Here is a 14,033-nt window from a genome sequence, read left to right as displayed (position 1 = left end):
AGAACTGGACTAGTATCCATGAGGATGCAGGTTCGATCCCCTGGCCTTACTCACTGGGTTAAGGATCCGATGTTGCCGCAAGCTCTGGCATAAGTCACAGACGTGGCCAGGATCCGGTGTTGCCCTGGCTGTGGCATAGCTCAGCAGCGGCCCTCCATATGCGTAGGTACGGGCCTAAAAAGAAAAAACATCTTTTATCAAATCGTCTGCATTTCTGCTGAAGTATCTTACTTCATAATCCACAGAAGCCCCTACTCATTGAAAGTTATTCAAACCAAACTTCTTGTTCAACATTAGAACTTACCACCTTATTACATAAAATATGCTAATAAATCCCTATTTTAAACTCAGTTTAATGCAGTTAGAATAGCTTGACCTTGACACCTAATGACTGAAAGTTTCTACTAGACTCTCTATCCTTGGCCATCTCTTGTACCCACAGAGCTTCTCTGGTCTTCATGCTAAATTTTATGTAATTATTTATTTCCTGATTTTTATTTAGAAAATATTTATTGATACCTACTATGTATCTGGTAATATTCTCAGCATAAAACTTATACCCTCTGCTGTCAGGAGTTCATCGTTCCAATATTCTATCATTAATTTATTTCTATCTCCCCCCAGCCCCAACAAAGAGAGGAGACAAATAAGCAACAATAAACACATGAAAATAAAAATAAATGTATTCTTTATGTGTAAAAACTCATATAATCTATATAATTTACAAGTAGATAACTTTGTGTGACATCCACAATGACAAACATGACTCTCTTGCAAGTAAAGCACCACACTGGAAGTGATTCATGTTCGCATTAGGTGTGGAGTGATTCATTATATGATAACTACCATGATTCAGCAGGAGGAAGTAAATCTACCTATAGATGACAAAGCTCATATATAAACTTGTACCAGTGTAGTCATTAAAGAACTAGATTCCCCAACGTCTGAACGCGTTCCCGAGAGTAAACAAAATGCTTTTGGAAGATTCAGTTACTTCGATTTAATATCTCAATGTATGACCACAGGGGATGTCAACCAATGACGGAAAATAATTACCAACATCCGCATTTGGGATAGGGTGTGTTTTAAATCCATTTCCCAGAAACAGACCTGGGACTCTGGGGTTTTCCTGCAGGAGGTGCTGGGTCATGCTCTTAGGACCAAGGGAAGCAGAAATGGCCAGAGGGAGAGTGGAACCCTGACACAATTGCAAAGGAAGCTTCAGCCAACCCTGGTGGTAGTTCTGGGGCTGGACTGGCCTTTCTTAGTTGTCCTGAATTGAATGAGCCAGTGGGCCAGGGTTTGGGGTCTCCTCCATGGAGCAATCATTCAACGTGGGCTGCCCCTTTAGAGAACGCATGGCCTTGGGTAGGGCAGCTTCCTCTGGCTTAGGGCAATAACAAGGAGGAACTCAGTGATGAGCTGGCAGCTCTCCAGCACTCCTGGCTGTGGGCAATGCATGCCTCAGTCCTGGAGGAGGAAGCTAGATGCAACCACCGCATCCAGAACATCCACGAGAAGCTAGCCACCTGGCAGCTCGTTTGATGGAAGTCTTACATGCCATGTCAGACCTACACAAACCAGTGCAGGCTCAGATGGGCATCCTGGAATGATGAAGTCCTGTGAAGGCATCCCGTCCTCTCACGCCCTCCAAAGTAGACCTGGGCAAGTTTCTCAATTCCTAGTGAAATTGTTCCAATAATATTCCATCTTCCCTTCTTCCCACACACCTCAATGTGATCCATTTTCCTGAAGTGCAAAACCAATCACACCTGTCATCTACCTAACAACTGCCAGTGAGACATCATCTCCTCCGTGAGACCTAAGCCCCTCGGCGACATCACAATTCGCTCGATACCCTCCCTCTAACAAGCTGAGCCCCTCATGGACTCCGTGGTCCAGAGAAACCAAGGATAGTTGTGGTGCTCCCCCCAGGCACACAATTACACCTTTGGGACTGACGTCACCTTGTAGCCCCGTTTCCCTGACGCCAAGTTCTTCCTCTTCCCTTCCACTCTGTTACTGACCAATTCAGGCCAAAAGCCTGAGCTGGGGCCAAGCAAACGGTGTTTTGGGGGAAGGGAGCCATAGCAACGCAGGGCGGAGGGTCAGGCTGGCATGGAACACCGAGCCAGAAGGGCGAGGGAGAGATCCACACGGGCGGGCAGGGGCCAGCGGAGGAGTCAAAGACCAGGCGGGGGAGGCGGGGGAGTGAGTGAGTGTGTGTGTGCAGAGGGGGCACAGCCCAACGTGAAGTTTCTGAGCCTTAAGTGAGGGGAGGACGGCCACTGCGGAGTAGTTGGAACCTACACAGAGACTTTCACGCAGGGAGGCGGCCCCAGCGCAGGGGGTCAGAGCAGGAACAGGGAGGAAGAGAGTCTTGAAGCTGGAGGAGAAGCTGTCCAGAGTGTTGGAGCCTGCGGCGGGGGGGTGGGGTGGGGGGAAGACAAGGCATCACAGGGCCGCGCGTAAGAGCCCGAGCCGTGTGAAAAGGAATTCTGCACAGGGGAGCCAGCCTGGCGCGCGGCGGAGCCCAAGCAGGGCAGGAAAGGCACCTGGCCTGGGTTACTGAAACCCAAGGAACACTTCGGGGGTCTGCCCTGGGGTCACCCCCACAGGGTACCAGAGCCCAGAGGGGTTCTAGAAAATGCCCAGCCAGGGTGGCAGCCAAGTACAGGGTGTCAGGGTGGGGGCGGCAGGTGGACACGAAGGCCTCCCCTCCTGCAGGACGAGGGCCCCGGGGAGGTTAAGGCGATGAGAAGGCCGTTACGGACAGGGGAGAAATGCATTAAGTAACATAGATGACTCACTACCAGAGAAGGAGGTTTACAAATAAAGAAACGCGAAAGAAGTTATTCTTCTCCCAGGCCCCTGATGCGTCTTGACACAACCTGACTCGAAAGCCAGTTTTCCAGTTCTAGTCCTTTTGCCATTTGTGAGCGGGCGACTGCGGGCAGTAGAAGACAACGGAGACCAAAGTTGCCTGAAAGGCGGACCCTGAATGGACTCACTCAACACCGATCCACCTCCCGCGGCGTGTCCTTCCGCATATGCTAGAAAGAGCTTCAAGCGGACACGTCCTCAACTCCCGCATGGGCTCTCCGCCTAGTTTCGAATCCACCCACACGGGCTCACGCCAGACGTGAAATCCGGGTTCCATGCGGAGACAGGCAGGTGCGTCGCGTCCCGTGGCTGCGCAGGTGCTCGGGGCAGCCTCTGGGCTCCTTACGTTCTCCTCCTCCCGCATCTCACAGAGCAGGCAGCTCCCTCACCGCCGGCGCTGGAGCGTGTCTGGGGGGAGCTGGGCCTTCGCGATCCTTCTTCAGCAATCCAGATGACTCCGAGAGCTGTTTACACTGCTACGTAAACCCCCTCCATTCAGAGCAGCTGGACCAGATTCTGCTTTCAAAGACAATGACAAGCTCTGACCACCCATAATCACTGTGAACCTGACATTAGTGACTTTGCAGTATTTACTTACAATCATGATCAAAGGTTACAAATTGAAGAAAAGAAATATAAGAAATTGAGGGGGGGTTGTTTGTTTGTTTGTCTTTTTAGGGCTGCACCCGTGGCATATGGAGGTTCCCAGGCTTGGGGTCAAATCGGAACTGTAGCCACAGGCCTACACCACAGCCACAGCAATGCCAGATCTGACCCGCCTCTGCGACCTACACCACACCTCACGGCAACGCGGCTCCTTAACCCACTGAGCGAGGCCAGGGATCAAACCTGCATCCACATGGATGCTCGTCAGATTCGTCCTGCTGAGCCATGGCAGGAACTCCTGAAACTGAATTTTTAAACTATCCATTGTACTCGTGTTATTACTCCTCTCCTTCATAAACTCAGATATACTGAAGGGAAAAGGGAAATTAGATTTTTTTTAAAGAAGATCTTTCAAAAGTGGTTTACAATTCTCAAAATTTTACACACACACACACAAATTTCTCTATAATCCAATCAAAACTTTTTAAAATCTCCTACCCTTATATCACCCCTCCCACCCTCCCTCTCCCCGCTGGTAACCGCAACCTTGTTCTCTTGAATCTGTGACTCTGCTTTTTGTTTTATTCGCTAGAGAGCTGTATTTTTTTTTTTTTGTCTTTTTTTTTTTGCTATTTCTTTGGGCTGCTCCTGCGGCATATGGAGGTTCCCAGGCTAGGGGTCTAATCACAGCTGTAGCTGCCAGCCTACGCCAGAGCCACAGCAACGCAGGATCCAAGCTGCGTCTGCAACCTACACCACAGCTCACGGCAACGCCGGATCGTTAACCCACTGAGCAAGGGCAGGGACCGAACCCGCAACCTCATGGTTCCTAGTCGGATTCGTTAACCACTGCGCCACGACGGGAACTCCCTGTATTTTTTTAGATTCCACATATAAACAATATCATACAGTATTTGTCTTTCTCTGTCTTAGTTCACTTAGCATAGGATTGAAAATTGTCAAGCACTACAGGATTTAAAGAATCTTTCATTCAATAAAAAAGCAACCTGCATAGTAAGCAAATTGATAGGTTTTTACATAGTGAAAAAAATTTCTTTTCTCTTTTTACTGTCACACTTGCTGCATATGGACACTCCCAGGCTGGGGTCAAACTGGAGCTGCATCTGCAATCTACACCACAGTCACCGCCACGCAGAATCCTTAACCCACTGAGCAGGGCCAGGGATAGAACCTGCATCCTCATAGAGACTGCACAGGATTTCCAAAACGAAAATTTTAGTGAAAAAAAGACCCAAACTACCTCTTTGAGGACTCGTAAGGCAAGGACAAATCTTTTTAGACTTCCTAAGAACATGGAAGAAGGATTTCTTTTTCTTTTTTGCTTTTTAGGGCCACATGTGTGGCATATGGAAGGTTCCAGGCTATGGTGGAACTGGAGCTGCTGCTGCGCCTACGCCACAGCTCATAGCGATACCAGATCCTTAACCCACTGAGTGAGCCCGGGGTCGAACTCACGTCCTCACTGATAACTAGTCGGGTTCGTTACGACTGAGTGGCAACCCGAACTCCCCGGGAGCAGGGATTTTAAGTAACAAAACTCAAAGAATGGAAGTTGTTGTATATAGAAACAGACAACTCATAAGGGAGACGAAACAAGTTAAAGCAAAGAAGTTTCCCCCAAAGAAACGAGTAAGAGAGACCAGACTATCCTGTGGACGACAGTCAAAGGACTCCAAGGACGACGTCTCCGGCCCATCCATTCAGTGGAGGGAACTCAAGTTTGGCCGTCCTTGTTCCCGCGCCCGAAACCCACAGCGAAGAAGGGGTCCCATCCCCACATCTCCACCGTTTTCAAAAAGAAAAAAAAAAAAAACTCTCTTCTAAGCTAAGCACTATATTTAAAGACTGTAGGCAATATGAAAAAGAAACTTTTTTTCCCTCTTTCAAACGTGTTTATATAACATTTTAAACAGCCACATTGTTTCTGCTCCAAGATATTTAAACTTTGGTATAAACTATTTTTTTAAGATAAAAAAAGTTTTAAATGTAATTTTTCTATTTGGAGCGCCTACCATAAGTACTACAATTAAAAAGATTTTTCATATTTTGGAGTCCTTGCGTTTCTCATGGAAACCGCTTGATTAGTGCATATCCAACTTCATTTTAACAGCACATATGGCACATAGATTATCTATCCCAGTTTTCTTGGGAAGTTCTTTGAAAGGAGCAGTAGGAAAGTTGTCAATCCCCAAATGGCCAATGGGTTTCATATGGAGCAAATTTGGCAAAAATACCCACTTGAGTTCACCAACGCGAGGCCATTAGTGCCTGGGGATATTTTTTAAAGTTTAGTAAACCAGAGGTTTGCGTTTGAACCTGATCTTTAGGCAGAGTTAACACTTGCTCATCAACTAAAGGGAGTCTCAATTTGAAGAAATTCATTTTTACAATTTTTTGAAGTCTATTTATCAAACAAATATTTAACGCCTCCTCTCTGCAAAGCACTGATCTAAGCTCTCGGGAAGACAGAGTGTATTAAGAGATACTCCGGTGAGATAGTCTAGTTATTGAAATGAGATCATTAAACGACCAGGATACCAAGTTTAAAATGACATGATGGGGGGGTAACAGGAAACACAGAGTGAGAAATTACTCATAGCTGGAAAGATCAGGCTCCGTAGAGGACAGAGCGTTTAATCTGCTTTTCGAGAGGTGGGTAGTGCTTTTAAGATTAGCACAGGTAAGGGAAGAAAAATCTGCAGGAAGCGAAGGCACAACCAGCTTCCATCCGAAGGTGGGGGTGCTGAAAAGACGGCATCAGGAATTAGGTCGGGCGGAAGAGCAAGCGTGTGTATTTTTGAGGTACGACCTTCTTTACTTGTTTCATAGGCTCAGTATTGCGTTTTCATCATGTCTTCTATTGTCCTTTCTCCAGAAAGCTGTCATCCTGCTCTTCACAAGGAGTAGGACTCCATGACGCCCTGAAGTGAACAGTAAGGAACCTCCGTGGGGAAGGTGCTGGCGGAAGAGCAGGTGTCCCTGAGCCCCACTCCCGCCTGCCCGCCAGGGGACAGACGCAGGGAGGAGCGGGTGTGCAGAGGCCGCGAGAGTCACAGGAGAGAAACCTCCTGTCCCTGGAGCCCTGAGAGCATGAAGGGCGAGGGAGACGGTAAAGCTCCCCAGGCTGAGGACGGCCCGAACTGTGGGTCTTGGGTCCATGCTGCCCACCATGGGTTTTTGCAAATAAAGTGTTATTGAACACAGCCTTGCCCGTTTGCTTTCACAGCAGCTACTTTTGTGCTTCCGTCGCAGAGCTGAGCAACCGAGACAGAGACGGCTCACAAGCCTACGTTAGGGCCCTCGAGCCTAAAGTATTTACCATCCAGCCTTTAATGAAAAAGTTTGCCAACCTTTGCATTGATGAAAACTTTCAGCACAGGAACACTTTCGTGGAACAAAGTAGAGGCAGTAACACATTTAAACACCACAGGAGTTCAAACAGAGCTTTGCTTTTAGAAGGATGACCAGGGTGCTGCTGCGGCAAGAAAGGGGAGACTGAGGAGCTGAGAACACTTAAAACTATAATCCAAATAGATACGATTTGGTATTCCTTTAATTTCCTGTTTCTCTTGTGTTCAGCAGAATACCAAAGCTTATGTTGATTCAAAACTGTAAAGAAGTTAACGGTCAAATCAGAAGAATGACGCCTTTTTTTGTCTTTTTTTTGGGGGGGGGTTGCGCCCGAGGCATATGGAGGTTCCCAGCCTAGGGGTCTAATCGGAGCTGCAGCCGCCAGCCTAAGCCACAGCCACAGCAACACGGGATCCGAGCCGCGTCTGTGACCTACACCACAACTCACAGCAACACTGGATCCTTAATCCACTGAGCAAGGCCAGGGATCGAACCTGCATCCTCATGGATACTAGTCAGATTCGTTTCTGCCGAGCCTATGACAGGAACTCTAAGAATGACAATTTTAAGACTGAGACGGTAAAGGATTTCTATGCCTCGGAAAAATACGTGTAGTTGGGAAGTAAGTTCTGCCTGGGAAAAGGTGGGAGACTGGGCAGCTGTGCACAGACTGTGGGTGAGCGGGCTCGGAGGAAACAGTCCGTGGGAAATCCCATTACTGGTGTAGAGTCTCAGAGGCCTTGATGATAGACAGCAAGCCCGCCTTTTCTAAATCGCAGTCTTCAATTCCACCCACAGAGTTTACCCCAGGGAAGAAGTAAATGTGGTTATAGTAGCAGAGCCCAACCTGAACGAGGGAAAGACAAGAGGAAACATCATGCTACAGAGTCTCAGAGAAACTCGCAAGAGACTGTGACGGCACTGACGGAGGGAACGAGAGTCTAATCTGGAAGGTCCACGTTCCAATTTCAAACTCCCAGAAAAGAAGGTCTTGTATGGACCCAGCTTGGATCCAGCGTCCACTCCTGACTGAAACTCAGGTTCAGAGGCAGGAACATGCAACCGACACGCGGCAGACAGGGCGCCCTCCACCCTCTGGGGTGAGGACATTGCCTGGAGATGGCGCACTAGGGAGACACCCTAAAAGGGGTCCTCCACTAGAGGGTAGCCCCTCTTCTATAAAGGGAGTCATCAAGGGAGCAAGGTCCACTTTACAAAAATTCTACTTAGAGCCAAAGTCTTTGGGACACTTTAGTTTCATGGAGTACAAAACCCGTATTGTTTACACTGACCATACGCCCATCTCTTTTCTGTCCAAAAGATTTTTCTCACATGAAGCTCAATTAGACAAAGAAAAGACTGAAAATGACTTCTATAAAATTAATTTTTAAACAATTATAGTGAACATTTTGATTGATAATCTAACCAGCGATTAAAGAGAAAGAAAATGCAGTGCATGGTTCAACCAACAAGCTTCTGTTTTTGAAACTCTGACCTTGACAAATTTGCATTTTAAAGACATTCTTTAATGATTCCCCTTCTGTGGCACAAATGCTGAATATAAACCAAGGGAGCATGAGTAGGCGCAAACATCAGTATGTAAAGGATATTGCAGATAAATGCATTGCACCTTGAGGTGATTAGTTTAAAACTCATTGAATTTCAAGTCTTTGAATTAATGCCTTTTTTGTTCATACATGATATAGTACAAGAAGAATCATGTGGCAGTCAAAAAAATAAGCTAACAAAGTTGATATCTTCACCATTCATCATATCCTTGACACTTCTAACAAAATGGTTTTCCACCCTGAATTGACAGTCAAAACAGAAGGACTTCACATAGAATTTTAAACTGCATTCGTGTTAGATGGTATCAAAACACAACAGCAAACTCATGAGATCAAACAAATAATTTCTCTTTTCCCTGATGCAGACTTAAGAAGTATATCATCCCTTTTAACTAGCAATTTTTCTTACAAGAGACTCTTGTAAGAGGTAAAGTGCATTGACATTCTTCATACATTACTAGAGCCTGGGATTGAAACTGAAAGCAAGTTCTATAGGGAAACAAGGAAAAAAATGTTTCGAAGTCTCCTTGCTGTGGCTTACTGAGAAAGTTAATAGTGCAGACTAAAAATGTGTAGATCGGTATAAAACTAATTTCTGGGAGTTCCCATCATGACTCAGTGGTTATGAACCCAACTAGCATCAATGAGGACGCAGGTTCAATCCCTGGCCACACTCAGTGGGTTAAGAATCCAGATTTGGCGTTGCCTTGACCTGCGTTGTAGGTCGCAGACACAGGCAGGGATCTGGGGTGGCCGTGGCTGTGGTGGAGGCTGCCAGCTGTAGATCCGATTTGACCCATCGCCTAAGAACTTCCATATGCCATGGGTGAGGCCCTAAAAAGCAAAAAACAAACAAGTTTCTGAAGAAATATGGCAAAATGTTTTCAGTCAGGCTTTTACTAAAAGTGATGAGCCCTTCCACTTCCAGAGAATGGGGTGGATAAACCTTGTGACTGTGCCTGTGTTATGGGCTCTCTCTACTAAAAAGACCCTCACTAGCAAAATACATATTCAATATTTTTATCCTAATGATTCATGAGAAAGATGCGGATTTGGAGGGGGTATTTACCCTTTCCAGAGAGATGTCCACCCACCTCTTTCTAATTTATTTAACTATTGCGAACTTGCAGACTTATTGATCCCATATTTATATGCAGATATCTTTCTGAAACATTTGTCTGTGAGCACACATATGGAGATTAATCACCTTGCCTGTATGAACCTTCAAACCAGCCTCAAGTAATGGGTCTTCCTTTCTCACCTGTGCCTTTGATGTTGGCATGCTCAAGATTAAACATTCATTTCATCCAACCTTCCTTCCTTCTCTACAGGACTCTGCATTTGGAGCTTGATATCATCTGGATGAGAAAACTGAGGCACAGACAGTCAAGACTTAGCAGGTACACTGAAGAGTCTTTTGATGGGAACCCTCTGTGGTTTTCCTTCCACTATGCCTTGGCCCTTGCTCTGCAAGGTCTTCCCATCAAAGGGCACAGCTTGTCAAGCCACTTCCTCTGCACAGGTCTAGACGTACTCCTCCCTGACCTGCTCCTACCTCACTCATCCTTTATAAATCACCTCTCCATTGGACCATTCGCTTTGAATATTTTTTATCTGTTTCCTACTGGGAACCCACATGGTATATAGATCACCCCTCAACAGCACTCTCCACCTCTCTCCCAACCTCCATCCCATTCTCACTGCCGCCAGGCTCCATCCCAACTGCTCTCTCACTTGTTCCCATTAAAGAACTCATTCCTATAATTCTTGCTCTAAACAAGTTCGTCAAGCTTTCCTCATAAAAACAAAAGAATCTGGTAAAAAAAAAAATTCACACTAATATATGCAACACTAATAAATACTTAATGTATTACCTTTCCTTCTACCCCATCTCCAAGCTCAGCAACAATATTTGCATTTTTGCATTAATCTCAAAGAATAACTATCTAATGGCAGAATGCCAGGCATCTGTTGTAGTGGTTTAGGGTCAGCTCTTTTTACCATGTAGGCTCACAGGTCTCTAGTTAAGGAGAAGAGTTGTTGGCTAGGGCTGAATTTCAATGCTATTTTTGTAGCATCAAATTCACTCCCTCCCTATGCTGAATCTGGCTGGTGATAAAAGCATCAATAGGTAAAAATTGATAAATAATATATTAATATTAAATAAGAGTAAAAAAGTATTCTTTAGATGGAAAGTTCCAAGAGGGCTTTCTATGTAAGACGACTGTGTGTGTGGTCTCCAGTTCTAATCACATGGGCAATTTGCTTAATCAAAAAATTTTTTCCAGGACCTCCCATTATGTCTCAACGGTAATAAACCCAACTAGTATACGTAAGGACACAGGTTCGCTCCCTGGCCACACTCGGTGGGTTGAGGATCAGGCTTTGCTGTGGCTGTGGCATAGGCCTGCAGTTGCAGTTTCCACCACTAGCCTGGAAACTTCCATATGCCATGGGTGGGGCCCTAAAAGGCAAAAAAAAAAAAAAAAAAAAAAAAAAAAAATTTCAATGAGATCACATAGTCAAATAATTTTCAATGAACATATTATTTGTTATTCCATGTAATTACTCATTTTTTCCTATTTGATATGAATGCAAGAAGTCTTATGCACATTTCAACTAAATAAAATTACATTTAAAAATATAAAACTAAACACTTCCTGTGGACTTTAATAGACACATTAGAGAGGATTGAAGATTGGATTGTCTGTACATTATCGAATAATAACCCAAATAAAAATATGCTTCCAGACATGTACAGATGGCTGTTTTATAATCACTGAAACTTTAAAAATGGTGAAATATGGCCGGCCTTTAGGCTTCCTGGATGAAGTCTATTGCAGGATGACTTAGCATCTGAGGATCCAGAGGATGTATAACAAGTGTTATCACCAAAACAGTGTTGGATAAAGTCTTCAGCCGAGCAGAAGTAAGAAAGCAGCCTGGGGCCTTGGGAACCTTCTGTCTGGCCTGTGGCACCGCTCTCTGCCACAGTATCTAGTCTGTACAGAAACCTTATTTTAATTTCACTTGGGATCCATATGTTTATGCCGACCTTTCCTTGCAAAGATGACTTTTTTTCCCACATTTTGCTATTTTCTGCTTTCCAAGCATGTGGGTATTTTTTAAAATTCTTTTGGTTTTGTTGAAGTGACATTTCACTAGCAAAGACAAACAAAGCTTCTAACATAAGGGTAGTGATTAAAAGCATTTGATGGCATCTTAAACGCACACATAATACAAAGAATGACATAGGCTGTGCGTTCTCTATTCTGACACTGGCACCTACGCTTCCAGTGCCATGTGTGTTTAATCCAATAATCATCTTTAGCTTCATTCTTAGCAAAATGAACTCAAGCTCATTTTAATGAATTGCTGGGTTCTCTTTGAAGAATATTCAAAAACCATATGGATACATCACTCGTTTTTAATCCCTGCACAAACTGAGTTTTTCCAGTTGTCATCTGAAATACGTACTTCGCATCAAGAAGGCATGACTGGAATGTGGCCTGATGCAAGTGAAGGCTTTCACCTGCCCAACTGCACTAAAAGATCGCTGAAGAGTACATGTCACCAGACGGCCTGCATGAAGCCAGAGCACTCGATTCTGTCAGGGCAGTTTCAGCACCACCCAGAGAGGAAGGTGACTTGGCCACCCGACATGGACACTCTGGCTGCTTGGCAAATATTGCCTTACAGCATGGTGGGGGACAGCATGTGTCACAATTTGATGATATCAGCCATTAAAATCATCCCGCGGCTGTGCTCTGACTGCAGTTTCTACCAACCAATTTGAATTTCCATGGAAACACTGTTTTTACTGGGAAGAGAATATGCAAACCAGGTGATAGGTGGTATTTTAACTCATTTGGCAGTTGTACTTTTCACAGGAAACTAACAAATGGTTACAGTGAGTTGTAAAATAGGTGCCTAGGACACAGAGATGGCCTGTATCTTGCTTCCATAGCTCTGCCAGCGTTTAAGCCACTCATACACTTTCTTTTTTTACCACCTTGCCTCTTTCATGCCTCCTAACAAAACCAACTGAAAGGTGTTATCTATTTCACAGGGGAATTACGAAAATAAACTGAAAGACTATAAATTAAAGTGATGCTACTAAAATTGTAACTACACAATTTTTATAATTGAAATTAGTGCCTGGTACTCAGTAAATCCCTCGGATTTATTTGTATATTACCTTGTTTCACAAAGAAGGTAAGTCAAAAAAAAAGATTACTTAGGAAATATATCTCTCTTTTCCTTCCTTGCTAGACTTGACACTGTTTCTTTTAACATGGTCCTTTAAAGTTAAACACAAAGGCAAAATATAACTGTCCCTCAGAAGTTTTACTCTGTCTACCCCTCACTCACCTACATAAAAAGAGAGTTTTTTAATACTCTGTGTGTGTGTGTGTCCTGAGAGCCAGATATTTATTCCTGTCCTTACTCTGAGTTTATTTTTCTTCTATTTTTCAAAAACACTGTCATAATATTAGTTAAGCTTTATCGAGTACTCTATTGCATAGTTAAACACATTATCACATTTGTGTGCAAAGTAACCCTCAGATGTAGCTATTATTCCCTGAACTCACTGGGAGCTTGATCCTATTTTCCACGTTTTCATTTACCAAGGAGAGAGCTGGAGGGCAGAAAATTTAAGCACCATGGCCAAGGTCACAGAGCTCAGAGACAGAGAAGGTGAAATCTGAATCCAGGTATGTTTGACTCCATGGCGCTCTACTGATTGTTTTTTGTTTGTTTGTTTTTGGGTGTTTTGTTTTGTTTTGGTCTTTTTGGCATTTCTTGGGCCGCTCCCGAAGCATATGGAGGTTCCCAGGCTAGGGGTCCAATCGGAGCTGTAGCCACCGGGCTACGCCAGGGCCACAGCAACATGGGATCCAAGCTGCGTCTGCGACCTACACCACAGCTCACGTCAACGCCAGATCCTTATTAACCCACTGAGCAAGGCCAGGAATTGAACCAGCAACCTCATGGTTCCTAGTCGGATTCGTTAACCACTGCGCCACGACGGGAACTCCAAGTTTCGCCTTTTTATTATGGCATCTCGTACCCACATCCATTCTCAGCTCTATCGAGAATATCTCTACGAGCAAAACGTCTTTCTCTCAACCAGGTAAGCCCCAGGCTTCTGCCTGGGGAGGAGAAGGAACATCGGGGAATGGCCAGTGTGTGACAACACTGTCCACTTGTTTTTCTGCCGCCAGCCGCCCTGCATTCTCAGCTTCAGAAGCAGTGGTGGTTGCAGCTTAGGAGCATCTCCAGGGTTGAGCAGCTTTAATTTGCCTTTTGGTGGGCTTGAGTTTCAACTCTCCCAGATCTGCGAAATCAGTTACCACCTATCCAACTGCTTGGCAGCCTCCAATTACCCGTTGTTCCAAAAATGTCCTACAATGTTACGGGAGTAACTGAGAGGTGAGGCTTTAGATCCGCGAGAGCCCGCTCGACCAATGAGAACACACTTGCCCAAGTGTTCTCAGCATCCTGGCCTTCTCCAAAGCTATCTAGGGAATGGGAATGTCGATTGAGAGAGGAAATGGTAGACTCTCCAATTTCCACTTGAGTCTGTGATTAAATAACCTCATG

At 44.9% G+C, this 14,033-nt stretch overlaps 1 protein-coding gene across 2 annotated transcripts in view; it reads right to left on the bottom strand.

Annotated features, from left to right (window-relative positions):
• Positions 1-671: 671 nt before the first annotated feature.
• Positions 672-14,033, bottom strand: part of LOC106508356 (uncharacterized) — a 232,700-nt gene continuing 219,338 nt past the window's right edge. For both annotated transcript variants that reach the window (XM_084973747.1, XM_084973748.1), the window contains exon 5: positions 672-3,399. The gene's annotated coding sequence lies outside the window, so the exon portion shown is untranslated. The remainder of the gene's footprint in view (positions 3,400-14,033) is intronic.

Source organism: Sus scrofa, chromosome 8 (assembly GCF_054392235.1).
Source record: "Sus scrofa isolate SSC_HxYL_T2T_F1_AM1 chromosome 8, Sscrofa_HxYL_maternal_Yorkshire_Landrace_v2.0, whole genome shotgun sequence".
NCBI lineage: Eukaryota > Metazoa > Chordata > Mammalia > Artiodactyla > Suidae > Sus > Sus scrofa.
The sequence above is the reverse complement of the archived record's forward strand: the minus strand, read 5'-3'. Positions and strand labels throughout refer to the sequence as shown.